Raw genomic sequence first — 19,251 nt, 5'->3', positions numbered from 1 at the left:
CTCCATGTTGTGTCCTCAGCCTCCATGTTTGTATTTCATACTGCCATTTTACAGCTTCTTGGGGAAAGTTACTGTAACTCCTTGCCCCACCAACGCTCGTTAGAAAGGAATCTTAACAAGCGTCAGGAGTACCAGCATGTGGCTAGCACCCACAGTTAAGATTAAAGGGCTTCTGTCAGCCCACTAAACCGTTTTTTTCCCCCCGTTAATATTAATCCCTACACTGCAAGCTCCCTGTACATATGCTAAATATTCATTTTCGTTCAGTAGATATTGTTAAAAATCAAGTTTTATAATATGTAAATTACCTTGCTACCAGCAAGTAGGGCGGCTACTTGCTGGTAGCAGCCGCATCCTCCTCTCATCATGACCCCCCCTCCGCCGTTTGATTGACAGGGCCAGGGAACGGGTTCGTTCTCTGCTGGCCCTGTTCTAATTCAAAATATCGCGCCTGCGCCGTACCTTTCTTTAATCGGTGCAGGCGCACTGAGAGGCGGCCTCTCTCCCGGCCGCTCCATCCTTAATGCGCCTGCGCCGGGTGTGGATGTGACGTCATCGGCGCAGGCGCACTGAGAGGCGGCCGCTCTGTCGGCCGCTCCATCCTCAATGCGCCTGCGCCGATAACGTCACATCCACACCCGGCGCAGGCGCATTGAGGATGGAGCGGCCGGGAGAGAGGCCGCCTCTCAGTGCGCCTGCACCGATTAAAGAAAGGTACGGCGCAGGCGCGATATTTTGAATTCGAACAGGGCCAGCAGAGAACGAACCCGTTCCCTGGCCCTGTCAATCAAACGGCGGAGGGGGCGTCATGATGAGAGGAGGATGCGGCTGCTACCAGCAAGTAGCCGCCCTACTTGCTGGTAGCAAGGTAATTTACATATTATAAAACTTGATTTTTAACAATATCTACTGAACGAAAATGAATATTTAGCATATGTACAGGGAGCTTGCAGTGTAGGGATTAATATTAACGGGGGGAAAAAAAAGGGTTTAGTGGGCTGACAGAAGCCCTTTAAGGAGATGGCCTAGGCGTATAGCCAAGAGAACCTCAGCCGTGTTAGCCCCCCCATATCAAAATTTTTGAACAAAACATATGCAGTTGGTTAGATCTTTGTTAGATCAGGTTAGATCAATTGTTGTTTGCGTTAGATCTCACACAGAAGTAGAGATATTAACAGTTATTTGCAGGGGGGGGGGGCTAACCCATCATCAGTCCCCCCTTATTGACCAAACAATTAGCTATTTTGGAAGATATTTGTTAGATCCGGTATGATCAACTAGTTGTTTTGTTAGATCTCACATAATTGCAGACTTATTAAGTGATTAATGAGGTGGTGCTCATTTCAGATTGTGTTTTTAATGAGTTAATGTTGTAAATGTTTAACTACGTCTTCAGTTGGAAATGATCCAGAAATTTGCTTTATACCTCTGTTTTCTTTCAATAAAGTTTAGCAACTCTTGAAACACAGCTCTATGCCTTTGTTGGTTTTTCTCTATGAATTTCCATAACTTATAATACGGAATCCACTCCTCATCCAGCAATGTTTTTTTTTGGCTTAACACATGCTACCGTGTTTAAAAAAATGTAGTGTCAAAAAAGGCACTATAAAAAACGTGTGTTTGTACTGCGACTAATATATTCCATAGCCTTTCATGTAACATTTGGAGCTGGGTTTTCCACCTAAAATACACCAAAAATAAAGCACTAAAATGATGCATTTTAGTCAGAAAACCCAGCTCCAGAAAACCTTTTGGCATGGGTTTTACGCTATAGTAGATGCCAAGTCACTGTGTCAAGATCTAAACACTCAATGGGGACAGACAGAGGGTAGCAGCAGGTCCCGTAACAGCATTTCAAACATTCATTTCTATGGTGCTGTGCACAAGAGCGGTGATTTTTTTACGCATCACTTGTGCGTTGCGTGAAAATCGCAGCATACTCTATTTTGTGCATTTTTAACACAACGCTGGCCCCAAAGAAGTGGGCTGCGTGAAAATCGCAAGCATCCGCAAGCAAGTGCAGATGCGGTGCAATTTTCACGCATGGTTGCTAGGAGATGATTGGGATGGGGACCTGATCATTATTATTTTCCCTTATAACATGGTTATAAGGGAAAATAATAGCATTCTTAATACAGAATGCTTAGTAAAATAGGGCTGGAGGGGTTAAAAAAATAAAATAAATAATTTAACTCACCTTAATCCACTTGTTCGCGCAGCCTGGCTTCTCTTCTTTCTTCTTCTTTGCTGTGCAGTAGGAAAAGGACCTGTGGTGACATCACTGCGCTCATCACATGGTCCGTCACATGATTCATCACCATGGTGATGAATCATGTGATGGACCATGTGATGAGCGCAGTGATGTCATCAAAGGTCCTTTACCCAGGTCCAGAAGAAAGAAGAGAAGCCGCGCTGCGCGAACAAGTGGATTAAGGTGAGTTAAATTTTTTATTTTTTAACCCCTCCAGCCCTATTGTACTATGCATTCTGTATTAAGAATGCCATTATTTTCCCTTATAACCATGTTATAAGGGAAAATAATTACATCTACACAACCTTGAACCCAAACCTAAACTTCAGTGAAGAAGTTCGGGTCTGGGTACCACATTTAGTTCGCATTGCACCCGCACAATAAAAACTGAACAACGAAACGCAATCGCAGTCAAAACTGACTGAAATTGCGTACCTACTCGCGTGGGTTTGCTGCAATGCACCCGGGACGCATCCTGAGCCAAAACGTGACGCCCGTGTGAAAGTGGCCTAAGGACCAGGCCATTTTTAGCAAATCTGACCAGTGTCACTTTACACTCACCTAAAGAATTATTAGGAACACCTGTTCTATTTCTCATTAATGCGATTATCTAGTCAACCAATCAAACATGGCAGTTGCTTCAATGTATGTAGGGTTGTGGTCCTGGTCAAAACAATCTCCTGAACTCCAAAAAGAAAGGTGATTTAAGCAATTTTGAGTGTGGCATGGTTGTTGGTGTCAGACGAGCCGGTCTGAGTATTTCACAATCTGCTCAGTTACTGTGATTTTCACGCACAACCATTTCTAGGGTTTACAAAGAATGGTGCGAAAAGGGAAAAACATCCAGTATGCGGCAGTCCTGTGGGTGAAAATGCCTTGTTGATGCTAGAGGTCAGAGGAGAATGGGCCAACTGATTCAAGCTGATAGAAGAGCAACGTTGACTGAAATAACCACTCATTAAAACCGAGGTATGCCACAAAGCATTTGTGAAGCCACAACACGCACAACTTTGAGGCGGATGGGCTACAACAGCAGAAGACCCCATCGGGTACCACTCATCTCCACTACAAATAGGAAAAAGAGGCTACAATTTGCACAAGCTCACCAAAATTGGACTGTTGAAGACTGGAAAAATGTTGCCTGGTCTGATGAGTCTCGATTTCTGTTGAGACATTCAAATGGTAGAGTCCGAATTTGGCTTAAACAGAATGAGAACATGTATCCATCATGCCTTGTTACCACTGTGCAGGCTGGTGGTAGTGGTGTAATGGTGTGGGGGATGTTTTCTGGGCACACTTTAGGCCTCTTAGTGCCAATTGGCCATCGTTTAAATGCCACGGGCTACCTGAGCATTGTTTCTGACCATGTCCATCCCTTCATGACCACCATGTACCCATCCTCTGATGGCTACTTCCAGCAGGATAATGCACCATGTCACAAAGCTCGAATCATTTCAAATTGGTTTCTTGAACACGACAATGAGTTCACTGTACTAAAATGGCCCCCACAGTCACCAGATCTCAACCCAATAGAGCATCTTTGGGATGTGGTGGAACAGTAGCTTCGTGCCCTGGATGTGTATCCCTCAAATCTCCATCCACTGCAAGATGCTATCCTATCAATATGGGCCAAGATTTCTAAAGAATGCTATCAGCACCTTGTTGAATCAATGCCACGTAGAATTAAGGCAGTTCTGAAGGCAAAAGGGGGTCCAACACCGTATTAGTATGGTGTTCCTAATAATTCTTTAGGTGAGTGTATGTGTTAATAACTTTAAAACGCTTTTACTTATCCAGGCCATTCTGAGATTGTTTTCTCGTCACATATTGTACTTCATGATTGTGGTAAAATTGAATAAAAAAAATTCATTTTTATTTATAAAAAAATATGCAAATTTCCAAATTTCAATTTCTCTACTTTTATAATAGTAATAACTCCAAAAATAGTTATTACTTTACATTCCCCATATGTCTACTTCATGTTTGGATCATTTTGGGAATGCCATTTTATTTTTTGGGGACATTAGAAGGCTTAGAAGTTTAATAGCAAATACCAAAACCCACTTTTTAAGGACCTCTGAAGTCACTTTGTGAGGCTTACATAATAGAAACCACCAAAAATGACCCCATTTTAAAAAGTACACCCCTCAAGGTATTCAAAACGGATTTTACAAACTTTGTTAACCCTTTAGATGTTCCAAAAGAATTAATGGAAAATGAAGATGAAATTTCTGAATTTCACTTTTTTGGCAGATTTTACATTTTAATAAATTTTTTCCACTAACAAAGCCAGGTTTAATAGCCAAACAAAACTCAATATTATTGTCCTGATTCTGTAGTTTACATAAACACCCCATATGTGGTTGTAAACTGTTGTAGAGGCACACGGCATTGCGCAGAAGGAAAGAAACGCCATATGGTTTTTGGAAAGCAGATTTTACTGGGATAATTTTAAGCTACCATGTCACATTTGAAGACCCCCTGATGCACCCCTAGAGTAGAAACTCCAAAAAAGTGACCCCATTTTAGAAACTACACCCCTCAAGGTATTCAAAACTGATTTTACAAACGTTGTCAACCCCTTTGGTGTTCGACAAGAATTAATGGAAAATGGAGATGAAATTTCAGAATTTAACTTTTTTGGCAGATTTTCCATTTTAATAATTTTTTTCCATTAACAAAGCCAGGGTTAACAGCCAATCAAAACTCAATATTTATTGCCCTGATTCTGTAGTTTGCAGCAACACCCCATATGTGGTCGTAAAAAGTGACCCTATTTTGGAAACTATGGGATAAGGTGGCAGTTTTATTGGTACTATTTTAGGATATCTATGATTTTTGGTTCCTCTATATTACACTTTTTGTGAGGCAAGGTAACAAAAAATAACTGTTTTGGCACCGTTTTTATTTTTTGTTATTTACAATGTTCATCTGACAGGTTAGATCATGTTGTATTTTTACAGAGCAGGTTGTTACGGACGCGGCAATACCAAATATGTTTGTTTCGGTTTTACATAATAAAGCATTTTTGAAAAAAAATATTTTTTTAGTGTCTCCATATTCTGAAAGCCATAGTTTTTCTTTATTTTTTGAGCGACTGTCTTATGTAGGGTCTAAATTTTTTCGGTATGAGATGACGGTTTAATTGGTACTATTTTTGGGTGCTTATGACTTTTTGATCACTTGGTATTACACTTTTTGTAATCGGCGTTATCACCTATGCTGGTGGATGCAGCAGGGATCCGGCTGTCAGTAACAGCCGGATTCCTGTCGCTGATCGCGGCACCGCACATGGGGTATAGGAAGGATCGCAGGACGAGAATGCACCACTCCTGACATGCCTGTTTTAATAGCTTCATGCATTCTTATGGCTCTATGTTGTGCCATCCCTTTTAATATTTCTACTAGAAGTTGTGAATGAATTGCTATTAGCCTTCACTAAGGGTACAGAGGGGAGGTAACAAGTTGGGGGGGGGGGTGTCCCTGCACAGACTCACTCTATCCAATCAGTGCTGCCATTTTCAGACTGTGCATTTACACCCCCCCCCCCAACTTGTTACCTCCCCTCTGTACCCTTACTGCAGACTGCTAGCAATTATTCATAACTTCTAGTACAAATAATAGAGGAATGGGACGACATACAGGCATAAGAATAGATGCTCCAGAATTGTTGTTACATGGGGAATGCATGAAGCTATTAAAACAGACATGTCATGAGTGGTGAAAGGTCCTCTTTAAAAGTAAATTATTGTGGGGGGCTTGGCCAGCAGCCCACATGAGCAGACAAAACAGCGGCCTAACTTCTATATTATCCTGGACTTTACCTCATTTCCTCTACAGAGGGGAGAAGACCGGGAAGATCCCGAGGACCGAGAATGTCTCGAAACAAATCCCTGTCGGCAGCTGAAAAGCTCCGGGAGTTTGTCCGACCTGAACAATAGGATAGCGCAGGTTCAGGGGCACACTCGCTCACGCCAGCTACACTGCGTGATTCATCTGCCCCTGTCGAGGATTCCACTGAGGAGCCCGAGCCTACTCTGAAACAGGTCACCGAGCAACTCCTCCATGCCATTGCTGTCTGTCATTCCTCTCTGTCTGGGAAGATGGAGGAGGTGAAAGTAGATCTAGGGCAGGCATGCTCAACCTGCGGCCCTCCAGCTGTTGCAAAACTACAACTCCCAGTATGCGCGAACAGCTTACAGCTATCAGCCTACAGCAGGGCATGGTGGGACTTGTAGTTTTACAACAGCTGGAGGGCCGCAGGTTGAGCATCCCTGATCTAGGCCTGATCTGCGGCAAGATATGCAAAATCTGCGGGAACGGATTAAAGAAACAGAGGATCGAGTATCCACCCTGGAGGACCGCACCACTTCCATTCCCATGCCACTCTCGGCGTTGGAGAAGAAGGTGGACTTGGCAACAAAAATGTGACAACTGTGAGAATCGGTCACGCCGTAACAATCTGTGCATTATCGGGCTTCTGGAGAGAGCGGAGGGCAATAACCCATGTGAGTTTGTGACCACGTGGTTGCAGTAAACTTTTCCAGACGTCATCTTTTCCTTTGACTTTCCTGTTAAATGGGTCCATCGTGTTCCAGCCAAGCCACTGCCACCGGGGGCGCCTCCAAGGCCTATGTTAGCCCCAATTCTACCGACAGAGACCACATCTTACAATTAGCCCGCCGCAAGAAAGAGTTGCGATTTGAAAACGCCACCGTCATGCTTTTTCCAGATTTTTCGGCGGAGCTCCAGAAACACAGGGCAGCTGTAATCGCTGTTAAAAGAAAGCTCAGAGACTTGCACCTACTGTATTCCATGGCATACCCTGCCACGCTGAGAGTTGCGGACGGGGAAGTCTCCAAGTTCTTCAACACACCGTTGGAGGTTACCAACTGGCTTGATGGCAAAGCCCGACCGGAAAGAGCTCCGAGATGAATACCTACCTAAGGACTTACCCTACTGCTCCCTTTGCTAATGAAGGATGAAGCGGAATCCAGGTTTCTCTTGGGCCTCTTCTCTCTTCTCTTTCTTTTCTCCTTTTCCCGCCACCCTTCCTCTTTTCTTTTCTCCCCCCCCCCCCTTCCCCTACTTTTTTTCTTTATCTATCTTCTCTTTTCCTCCATGTGTTTAAGGCCTACAGCAGTGATCCATGCCTCACCTTAGTTGAATGCTGATGGGACTTACTCTGTCTTATTAGGCTCTGGCTTCTGGTGCTCATGAGCCATGGAATATACCTCACAAGGGATATTTTCTTCAGAGACTGTCTGTCCTCTGACTCTTTATTTTCTTTTGTTATGTTTGCGTTTTACATAGATTGCGAAGTTGGGGTCCATGTTTCAAAGGTTGTTGCACAGTTTGTTTTGTGCGAGTGGAAAATAATGCCATTAGCACACCCCGTGAGATTACTGCCACGTCTTGACATCTTCAACTTAGGCTACTTTCACACTGGCGTTTCTGGGTCCACTTGTGAGATCCGAATCTGCACCGAACGCAGGTGTGAAAGTAGCCTTAAATGTCAGGGTATTTAGAATAAGCTTTTGAGTCTTAAACTCAAACCCTAGATGCCTCTCAGTATGTTTATGGTCACTACACTGATTTTTTCTGATATGTACTGTTATTCCATTCATAGATCAGATCAATACTGGTATGTGTTTCTATTCACAATAGGTCACTTGGATGCTGAGAACAAATTGGGCGGGAGGGTTGCATTATTATTCTCATGATTGTTTGAGATGGCAGACATCCGTATAATGTCCTGGAATATTAGGGGTCTAGGGAGCGCTAGGAAACGTACTATAGTGTTTTCAGCAATCAGACAGTTTAATCCCCATATCTTGTGCCTACAAGAGACACATTTAACACCAGACCTTACTAAAAGGATCCATAAACCCTGGGTCCAGTGGGCGCAACACTCCTGTCACACTATCTTATCCCGGGGTGTTTCTCTGCTAGGGCACAGATCTTTGCGGTGGGAGGTTGAGAGGATACTGATTGACCCTGAAGGGGGATTCATTTTTGTAGCAGCATATATTAACTGTTCCCTATATGTCATCATGGGCATATACATGCCTCCTCCTTCCTCCCTATATGTTTTACATCAGGCGGTGGTATTTGCGGCGTCATACCCTTCTGCTCGAGTGTTGTGTATGGGGGATTCCAATATGGCGCTAAGCTCAATCTTAGACAGATTTCACTCAGGTGGGGTTCCTGGGGGATCGGGCGATTCCATGTCACCATTGGCCAGACTTTTGGAGGAGGTGGGGTGGATGGATATGTGGCGTCTTATACATCCTGACGCTGCTGTCTATTCATGCCGATCTGCCAGTCATAATACCTTGTCCTGTATAGATTATGCCTTCGGCAATCCAGCTGTATGTTTTGCTGATTACAATATAGAATATTGTACTCGGGGTGTTTCTGACCATTCTCCCTTGAATTTAACTCTGGTGGCTAATACTAGACAGGAGGGCCATTCCATGAGAATCCACCCTTTTTGGCTTACCCTAGTCTCACCCTCTGACCGCATTTCTGCTCAATTGTCAGTATTTATGTCTGATCATGAAGTTCATGAGGATGTGTCACTAGTATGGGAGACCTTGAAGGCATACTTGAGGCGATGCCTGAAGTCGTCTATTTCTTTTGTGAAATGGGCTACAGCTAGACAGGATAAGGAATTGGCAACTGAGTGTACCAGGTTGGATGGGGGGGGTGTATGTGGCAGACCCAACGGATCAGAATAACGAGGAATGGCTCTTGAAGGGACGCCAATATCTCACCTTATTGAAAGAAAAAGCACAACGTAAACTGTATTTTGAATTAGGGAATCAGTCTGGAAGGCTTTTAGCTCACATAGTGCATCAGAATCAGGCTTCACCTGCAGTGCTCCATATCCAAGCTGAAAATACTAGTCTGATAACGGAATCCGGCGATATTGCTCAGGGATTCCGGGAGTTTTATCAGGATCTATATATGTCACGGATAGGGTATACTTCAGGGGAGGTCTTAGACTATCTCCAGGAACTTGAGTTCCCCAAATTGTCACATGAGGCTGTAGTATTGTTGGATGCCCCAATAAAATCCTCTGAGATCGCTGATGCTATTGCTTCATTGGCGAATGGGAAGTCCCCCGGCCCAGATGGCTTGCTACTAGAGGTCTACACCAGATATGCAGATGCCTTGGCGGCCCTCTTGCTTTAAATATATAAAGATTCCTTTGTTGAAGGGAGTCTACCACTATCATTATATGATGCTACCATAGTAGTTCTCCTCAAACCGGGTAAGGACCCGACTGACTGAGGTTCATATAGGGCTATATCTGTACTGAATCTAGACTGCAAAATTTTGGCTAAAATCCTGGCAGTTCGTCTGACTAGATCTATCCTCAGTATTATTCACCCTGACCAGTCTGGATTTATGCTGGGTAAATCCACCACTGATAACATCCGAAGAGTGCAGGTGATAACTCAAATAGGTCTTAGGCAGAAACAACAGTGGGCACTGGCATCATTAGATGCCGCTAAGGCCTTCGATTCAGTCCAATGGCCATATTTGTTAGCTACTCTTCAATGCTTTGGTTTTGGGCCCAATTTAATCAAATGGGTCTCAATTTTGTACAATCACCCACGATCTAACATCCTAGTAAATGGCATTTGCTCGGCTTACTTCCAGCTGGATCAGGGTACTAGACAGGGGTGTCCGCTATCCCCAATACTTTTCGCATTAGCAATAGAGCCCTTAGCCATACGTATTCGAAGCGACTCACAGTTTAGGGGTATCCGAGTGGGAGAGAGGGAGGACAGATTGGGTCTCTATGCTGACAACATGGTGTTTTCTATGTCAGAGGTGGAGGACACTCTCCCTAGAGCCATTTCCTTAATTGATGCTTTTAGTCATTTTTCTGGATTACGGATCAATTGGCCCAAATCTGCCTTATTCCCGTTATATAGTTGCAAGAAAAAGTATGTGAACCCTTTAAAATTATATGGATTTCTGCACAAATTGGTCATAAAATGTGATCTAATCTTCATCTAAGTCACAACAATAGACAATCACAGTCTGCTCAAACTAATAACACACAAAGAATTAAATGTTACCATGCTTTTATTGAACACACCATGTAAACATCCACGGTGCAGGTGGAAAAAGTATGTGAACCCCTAGACTAATGACATCTCCAAGAGCTAATGGGAGTGAGGTGTCAGCCAACTGGAGTCCAATCAATGAGATGAGATTGGAGGTGTTGGTTACAGCTGCCCTGCCATATAAAAAACACACACCAGTTCTGGGTTTGCTTTTCACAAGAAGCATTCCCTGAAGTGAATGATTCCTCGCACAAAAGAGCTCTCAGAAGACCTACGATTAAGAATTATTGACTTGCATAAGGCTGGAAAGGGTTATAAAAGTATCTCCAAAAGCCTTGCTGTGGCATGGCTGTCTCCTTATGAACAGCTAGCTTAACTCTGAGGTACATTTAGTCACGTATTTGAATCTCAAATCCTTGTGGCTGGTGCTGGAGGGGCCGCGGCTGTTCCCACGAGTGCTTTTACCAATTCACAAATTTGCCATACAGGTGTGGGAGGCATGTAAAGGGATTCACGCATTTCAGGGAAGCCTGGCCGAGACTCCCCTGTGGGATAACCCTATGTTTCCCTCTTTGATCTCCCTTCCTGGGCATCAATTCTGGAAAGAGCACGATATTTGTACTTTAAGTGATGTATATATTGATAATGTTTTCATTACACTTGATGTCTTGCGCACTCGCTGTGAATTACCTAGAAAAGCATTTTATAGATATCTGCAACTAAAGCACGATCACTTCAGCGGCGCTCAAATAGATATATCTACCTACCCAATCTTCCCAGCTCCCAGTCATTGCTAAGTGGAGGGCCGCGATCCTGGACCTCAGGGATGAAGAAATTAGTGATGTTTTGGAATCACCTACACTATCTCCTGCTATAAACAATACATTTATACAGCTATGTATTATACACCAAAGCTATCTAACTCCCTCACGATTATATAGAATGGGTAGGTTATCATATTCTAGATGCCACAGATGCGCAACAGACGGAGCAAACTTCTGGCATCTCATATGGGCTTATACATATATCAAGAGGTTCTGTAAGGCAATTACAGACTTTCTATCTAACCTACTGAACCTCCCCGTTCCTTTGATGTGCCTATTTGGTATCCTTGACGAGGCCACCTATCTTCATTACACCAGGATCTTTCTACTGGAAGTTCTATTTTTGGCACGAAAAGATATAGCAATTACCAGTAGGTGGATGGGAGACAGAAGTCCCTCCGTAAACCAGTGGAGAGTATTAGTAAATACAATAATTCCATATGAATATATAGTCTTCAGAAATAGGGGATGCTCCTCCAAGTTCTTTGGGGTCTGGGGATCGTGGTGCTCCTCTGCAAAAAATCTGTTCTCGACTCATATGTTGACTGATGCTATCATTGCTGCATCCAGATAGACCTTTTCTCTCAGAATGACCTTTGTATGTTTCTCATGTATGATCTGCCTTATGTTTTATTGTTATTACGATTATGGTGAAGTATGTATGCATATGGTGTATGTATATGTCTTCAGGACTATTGTATTGCTTCATTTATTGTATTTGTTCAATAAAACGAAAGAAGTAAATTATTGCAGTTTATACATTGTCCACTAGATGTCAGGGCAGGGTTCTTATCACATTTAACTTTCCCTTCACTCTCTGCATTGATCACATAGATCAATGCAGTCTGGGATGCAGAAAACTGCTGTTGCTATAAAACAATCTAATCAGTATGTCTTTGGAGTGCGGGAGGAAACCAGGGTACTAGGTTGAAACCCACACAAACACAGAGAGAATATACAAACTCCATGCAGATGTTGTCCTTGGTCAGATTTGAACGCAGGACCTCAGCGCTGCAAGGCACCAGTGAGCCACTGAGCTGTCCATCTCTTTGTGATGGGGCAGATCACTAGTGAAATGGCCAGGACCCGAAGTAAAAACATGCACATCATTGCATATGCAGTGTCCCAGGGGGTCAGTAGTGTATGCTGGGCTTTGTAGTGCAGATCGACTCACTAACCTGGGATCCACTGTCGTCTTCAATTGGGGCAAATACTGGAACAGGCAGGTATTTAACAGTTCGTGACGCCAGTGTCAATTAAACGGTGACACGCCGTGTATGATGTTATAAAAGAATGAAGCAAGCATAGGGTAGCCAACAAAAACTGGAACTTTACTGAATATCAGTCAGGATAATACATGGACACAGGTAGAGCACAGTTCCATGAAAGACGGTTGGTTTTCCATACAGATACAGGTGGTTCTTGGGAGTACAGAATGGCCGGTCTTAGCAATGTATAATACAGAGTGTTGATTGCAGGAGATGCAGTACAGGCGGCTTGCACACTATTCCTGACTGGTCCTGACACATGTGACTTGCTCTCCAAGGTCTAATGCCCTTTATCTGGCGTACCCTTGAAGCTGTCCTTATCTAGTACCTCCTCTGTTATCTTGAGTACCTCTTGCTTTATCTGATCGGCCTCTGTGGTAATCTGTGTCTTGGCTGGTGGCTTGCTTATGCTGCTTCAGCTAAACGGATGATGACTCAGGAGGGGAACCTTTTCCTTGGATCCGGAACCCGGTTACAGGGCCTTTACTACCCTCTCCTAGCCGGCAGGCTTCAGGCCTGCTATGCTCTCACAGGCCCATAGCCTGGCCTTCCCTCAGACACAGGATCATTTCTGACCTCTGCTCCCACTGTCTGAACACACTACTACTACTTCCTGACTGGGCCTTATATAACCTAGGGTTCCCTAGCTCCCTCTAGTGACTCAGAGCTGGAACTACACCCTAGCCGGCCTGCAAATGCACGTTTCACAGTAACAGGAAAATACATAGCATGACATTATAAGATATTCTATACCAACCTCCCCTTAAATACAGGGGGAACGACAATACCCAAGTGACCCTTCAGTAGTGACGGGGTATTACTCTCCCGTACACTACATACCCCGCTGCTTTAAGCTGAGTACGACCTCGTACTCCATCAGGGCCCGCCCAACTGGAATCATGACCTGAAATAGAGAAAGACACATGCATGCATATATGTCCATTACACTCTTATCAGACCCAATTGGAAATGGTGAAGTCTGGTGACAAGGGGCGTCGTTCTCTTTTTCACAGGATAGTGAGTGGAACGGGGGCGCTGACCTGGCACAGCGGATGTTGAAAGAACCAGGATAGTCCATGACAATAAATAAGTCCATAATAAATTAACCTCTCAGAGGCTTGCACATAGGAAGTCCATCTCTGGGCACATATACTTGAATAAAAAACCGGTTATTAAATACTGTCAGCAGCACATATATAAAATGACAATACAGGACTCTGACAATACCAGGGCCTTGTTATCCTGGCAAGTCCTGCTTACCCTTTAAAATAGTGCTGACATAAAAATGTCTTTTCAACCTGAAATGGGGGTAAAAAGGGAAAAACAGTGCAAAATAAGGCACAACTGGGATTGTAGCAGCAAACCGGATGTCCCAAACAAAACAAAGGCAGCTGGAAGCATTGATACACAGTGGCACATTATTTAACTAGGATGCCACCGGCCGTGGGTAACTGGCAGCGAGCTTCACCAGCTCTGCCAACTGGAGGGACAAACGGCCATTAAGGAGATAGACAGGAGGGCAGGAGTACTCACAGACGAGTATCATGTTCTTCCTCGGATGACGAGTCAATGTAGGGAACCTGCAGCAGTTGTTCTGGCAAGGCCGGCCACATTTGGAAACCGTCACCCCTGACAATCTTTAGAGGGGGAGGCTTGTCCTTCATGGCCTCCATTTCAGCATCCGTCCTCGGAAACGGGAACCATCGCACGCCTCCTGCGTACCCGAGGTCCGCCACCCAATACACCCTCTTGCGTAGGTCCTCTAGTTCCGCTTTAGTGCAGGTGGTCGGATCTACCGGAGGTTCAGGGGGTGCGGCCGCTGGGGTAACAATGGCAGCTGCTGTTTGGCGCCGGGCCTCAGCACATTCCTCTGCTCTCCTGGCAGCTGTCCTGCCGCTCCTTCTCTTCCTCACGTCTCACTGCATCCGGAGGGGGATACCGCTCCTCCAGCCCCTGCAGCACGATGGGCTCCCAGAAAACGTCGGGACTGAGGTATGCCTGGCCTTGCAGATGGGTGGTTCGGGCCTGTTCCACGTGCGCTCTCTCCGTCTCTACTGGTTCTGACCTCTCTTTCCCAGAGTCCCAGTTTTCAGCCGGCGCCTTCGGGCGAGTCACTGCGGTGGCGTAGGGGCCCCTTAGACTTTCGGCAGGGGTGTACTCTACGATCTCCCCCATAGTCAGATTGTGGAGATGCTCCGGGAGGTAGTGCCGCTTCACCGATCGCCGGTTTACATAGAAGTCCCGGCCAGTCCCCAACTCCTGGATAAACCCGTAGCCTTTTTCCTTATCAAAGGACACCACGATCCCGCGGCGCCTTTCTAGCTGGGGCTTACCCGGAAAGGAGTCTCCTTGTATGGACTTAGCCATCTCCTCAAACCGCTTCTTCCGGCTGGTGTTCTTTTTTGCCACCGCGGCTCTCAACTCCTCCATGATAGCCGGCCATTCTGCATGCCGGCGACGGATCGGTGGGGACTCAGGTCGGGTGATGCTTAAGTCCATGGCCTGGGCCCAGGGGGTGGCCGTCCAGGCTAGAGGGTCCCACGGCCCCAACTCCGGAAAGTCCGGTGGAGTGGCGCCCCACTCGCACGTGGTCTCAACCTCTCTCTCTGCAGCACACGCCATCTCTTCTCTTCCTGGTTGCTGCGACTCTGACTCCTCCCACGCACTGGGCCAGTCTATCTCCCTCTGAGCCCCGCCTCCCAGGCGTAACTCTTCAAAGCAATCAGCCATGTCGTCACTCCTCAAGGTGGGTGGCGCTCCAGGGCAATCGTCTCCTCCTTCTTCTTGGAAGGTTTCGGCGCCAAATATTCGCGCCTCTGCACATCCTGATGGCGCAGTAAAAAGCCTCATGGCGTCGGCGGCCATTTTAAGGGTCCTGATGCCGCAATTCACTGACAGCAAGCAGGATGATGAAAAGTCCAATAAAACACAGTCCACAAATACGATTTTTCTCTCTGGGGGTAGCGCAACACAGTACAGCGCATCCGATTCCTCCCAGGCACAATTGTAATCCACAGATTAGGAATAAAGGTTACAGTCTTTGCAATACGGTGGTGGAATAGTTAAAGCACACAGTTCACACTTCTCTGCACTTCAGAAGTATGCGGATCCTGTTCGTGACGCCAAAAAGAGCGATGCAGTGTCCCAGGGGGTCAGTAGTGTATGCTGGGCTTTGTAGTCCAGATCGACTCACTAACCTGGGATCCACTGTCGTCTTCAATTGGGGCAAATACTGGAACAGGCAGGTATTTAACAGTTCGTGACGCCAGTGTCAATTAAACGGTGACACGCCGTGTATGATGTTATAAAAGAATGAAGCAAGCATAGGGTAGCCAACAAAAACTGGAACTTTACTGAATATCAGTCAGGTTAATACATGGACACAGGTAGAGCACAGTTCCATGAAAGACGGTTGGTTTTCCATACAGATACAGGTGGTTCTTGGGAGTACAGAATGGCCGGTCTTAGCAATGTATAATACAGAGTGTTGATTGCAGGAGATGCCGTACAGGCGGCTTGCACACTATTCCTGACTGGTCCTGACACATGTGACTTGCTCTCCAAGGTCTAATGCCCTTTATCTGGCGTACCCTTGAAGCTGTCCTTATCTAGTACCTCCTCTGTTATCTTGAGTACCTCTTGCTTTATCTGATCGGCCTCTGTGGTAATCTGTGTCTTGGCTGGTGGCTTGCTTATGCTGCTTCAGCTAAACGGATGATGACTCAGGAGGGGAACCTTTTCCTTGGATCCGGAACCCGGTTACAGGGCCTTTACTACCCTCTCCTAGCCGGCAGGCTTCAGGCCTGCTATGCTCTCACAGGCCCATAGCCTGGCCTTCCCTCAGACACAGGATCATTTCTGACCTCTGCTCCCACTGTCTGAACACACTACTACTACTTCCTGACTGGGCCTTATATAACCTAGGGTTCCCTAGCTCCCTCTAGTGACTCAGAGCTGGAACTACACCCTAGCCGGCCTGCAAATGCACGTTTCACAGTAACAGGAAAATACATAGCATGACATTATAAGATATTCTATACCAACCTCCCCTTAAATACAGGGGGAACGACAATACCCAAGTGACCCTTCAGTAGTGACGGGGTATTACTCTCCCGTACACTACACATATAACATGCTGCCAATGCTGTCAGGTATGACAGCAGGGCCACAGATTTCCCTGTGGCCCTAGTCCACATGCTTCTATATCAAATTGTAGCCTTCAGGTTTGGAGCAATGAGTCCCAGTATACCTCACTCTTGATTTATTAAAACAGCCACGTTATGGATTGTGACTGCCACCCCTTTCAATGAAAAAGTCATTTTGGGCTATAATTTGATGTGTGATGACTAAGGGCTGACTGCGGCTCCCCTTACCCAAACTGTCTGCATCATAGAGATTTATGACACCGTTATTTTCTATCTGATTGCGGTTCTGTTGTACTGTACTCACATGGATGAGCCTTTTCTGTCTAACCTCCTGGGCATAAAACAATTTAACTGGATACTACATGGCACTGTATATCTGGCTCACATGAAGCTAATTATTTGGGTTATAGATGGCAATATTTGTTTGACGCTGTTTTGGATCACTCACTTAGGGCTTATTCACACATCTCCACGGACAGCACATATATCACATTTTGCTGACCATAGGGTAGTGGAAAAACAATGGAGATGTACTACTTTAGCCTGTTTAGTGGACCACAAAAGTCTATGGGTCCATGAAAAGCACTGACAGAACTCATATAGCATCTGCGTTCTGTCCTTTTTTTACTGATCCATTGCACAGACAAATGCTTAAAATTTTATTTAAAAAAAAGTTGACATTTTTTGTAAACATAAAAAAGGATGAACCACAGAGAAAAAACCATGAGACACATCCTGAAGCATAGGTTGGATGCAGCAGAGTCAAAGTATTTGCATCTACAATAAGGATATGGATGTGTGAGCCTTTACTGGGAACACTGCCTGGGTGTATAACTGCCCTAGTCACCAGCTATAAAGGCTTAACGGTGCATGTCTGGAATTTGATATTGATGACTTATACTCTACTGAGTATCTTCAGTCCCAGAACTTTGTAGATTGTAAGCTCTTCCTCTCTGTACCAGTCTGTTAATAGTTTCTTGTTTATTCTATTATTCTATTATGTATGAGTAACTGCCTCTTGACGTACAGCGGCATGGAATTAATGGCGCTTTCAAATAAATAATAATAACTACACAGCCCCATCCATTGTGCAGTTGAAGGAGCTGGTAACCACAGTGCTTCTCCCATTGAAGTGAATTGGAGCTTCATCCACTACACAATGGGTGAAGCCAGATCCGTATTTGTAACTAGGCACTTGAGGATCAGTGCCTAGGGTGCCGCCCAGTGGGGCGGAAAAACACATTGATTTCACTAAACACGTTTTATTTTGGGGATGTTACATAGGCGATATTTTAATTTTATGGGAGAGCACTGAAAAACACTTTTTATAATTTTTAGAGACACTAAATAACAACACAATAGGTCTTAAGTTTAATGCTGAAATACACAAAAAGAATCTTAATTTTTTAGACCTGAAAATTGCCCCATGAGTCTGATGGGAGTGTCAAAACAGAAGTGTTTAGGAAGACCACCTCAACTAACAACTTTCTCCATTAGGAGAGTTGCAGCCAGCCAGTAGCGCAGGGGCAACACGTGAGGGGCCAGATTATAACACAAAGTTCATCAGTTTACTCACGGTTAGCAGAAAGCCTCCCTGGGCTGGCTGCACAGTGTTGAGGTGGACAGCACGAAATCCTCCGGGGCACGCTCTGTGTAGGGAAGCATCAGCCAAGATGGTGGATGAGGTGCCCTTAATGTTAGGGGTGCTTAGGGTGCTTGTTGCGGCTGAGTCCCTTGATGGTTTTTGTCGTGACGCCAGTACTGTTAATGGTGGTACAACCATTAGTAGTAATAATGAGGTAGACAGTGGTGAAATGCAACTCACAACTTTTACTGTTGATGTCTTTTGTTGCAGCGGTATAAAAATGCAGTCTCTTGATGATACAGAGTTGGTTCTGCAAATCCACTGTTTCTAGGCTTTTCAGGTTTTAGTTTGGAGCAGTGGGTTATTTTCAATATCAGTGCAATCCTTGGGTGAGGTTGCCGGAGGCTATAGTATCCTTCACCTGAATATCTCAAAGGTCCTTGATGCCTGACTTGTGGCTTTTATCCTTTGGATAGATACATCTGTTCATTGGTCCCTTTCTGGACTAAACTTTCATTTAGAGAAGAAGTGCTAGATCTGCACTCTTTCACTCTCAGCATCAGTCTATTAAGTATTGATCTCCACACTGACCTGTCTCCACTAATCTGAACTCTGGTCTCAACTAATCAACAACCTCTCTAGGCCTGTCCTAGGTATATATAAGACCTACGTTTTATCCCCCATCTAGTGGTGGGATGTATAAATTACACCTAATCTGCCTGGTAACAGGGATTTTGCAGATACAATAGTACAAAGTACCACAATACAGCACAATACATTGATAAGACCAAAAAGTGCTTTTAAGCAGTGCCCACACACACGTAGTGGGACGCTGCAGAGTTATCACCCACCAGCCTTGAAGAAAGGCATTCCGGTAGGTCAATACCTACGAGCTAAGAGAAATTGCTCAACCAAAGAAGGTTTTGAGCAAGAAAGTCAGCTTTTATATAGAAGATTTAGGGCCAGAGGCTATCCTAAAAAAGACTTGCACAAGGCATACAATAGAGCTAAAAGAACTAAAAATACTAAAAGAACTACTTTATTACAAAGTCATAAGCAAACAACTGAAAATAAGAAAATAATACGATGCATTGGTA

This window comes from Bufo gargarizans, chromosome 2 (assembly GCF_014858855.1).
Source record: "Bufo gargarizans isolate SCDJY-AF-19 chromosome 2, ASM1485885v1, whole genome shotgun sequence".
Classification (NCBI taxonomy): Eukaryota; Metazoa; Chordata; class Amphibia; order Anura; family Bufonidae; genus Bufo; species Bufo gargarizans.
The sequence above is the reverse complement of the archived record's forward strand: the minus strand, read 5'-3'. Positions refer to the sequence as shown.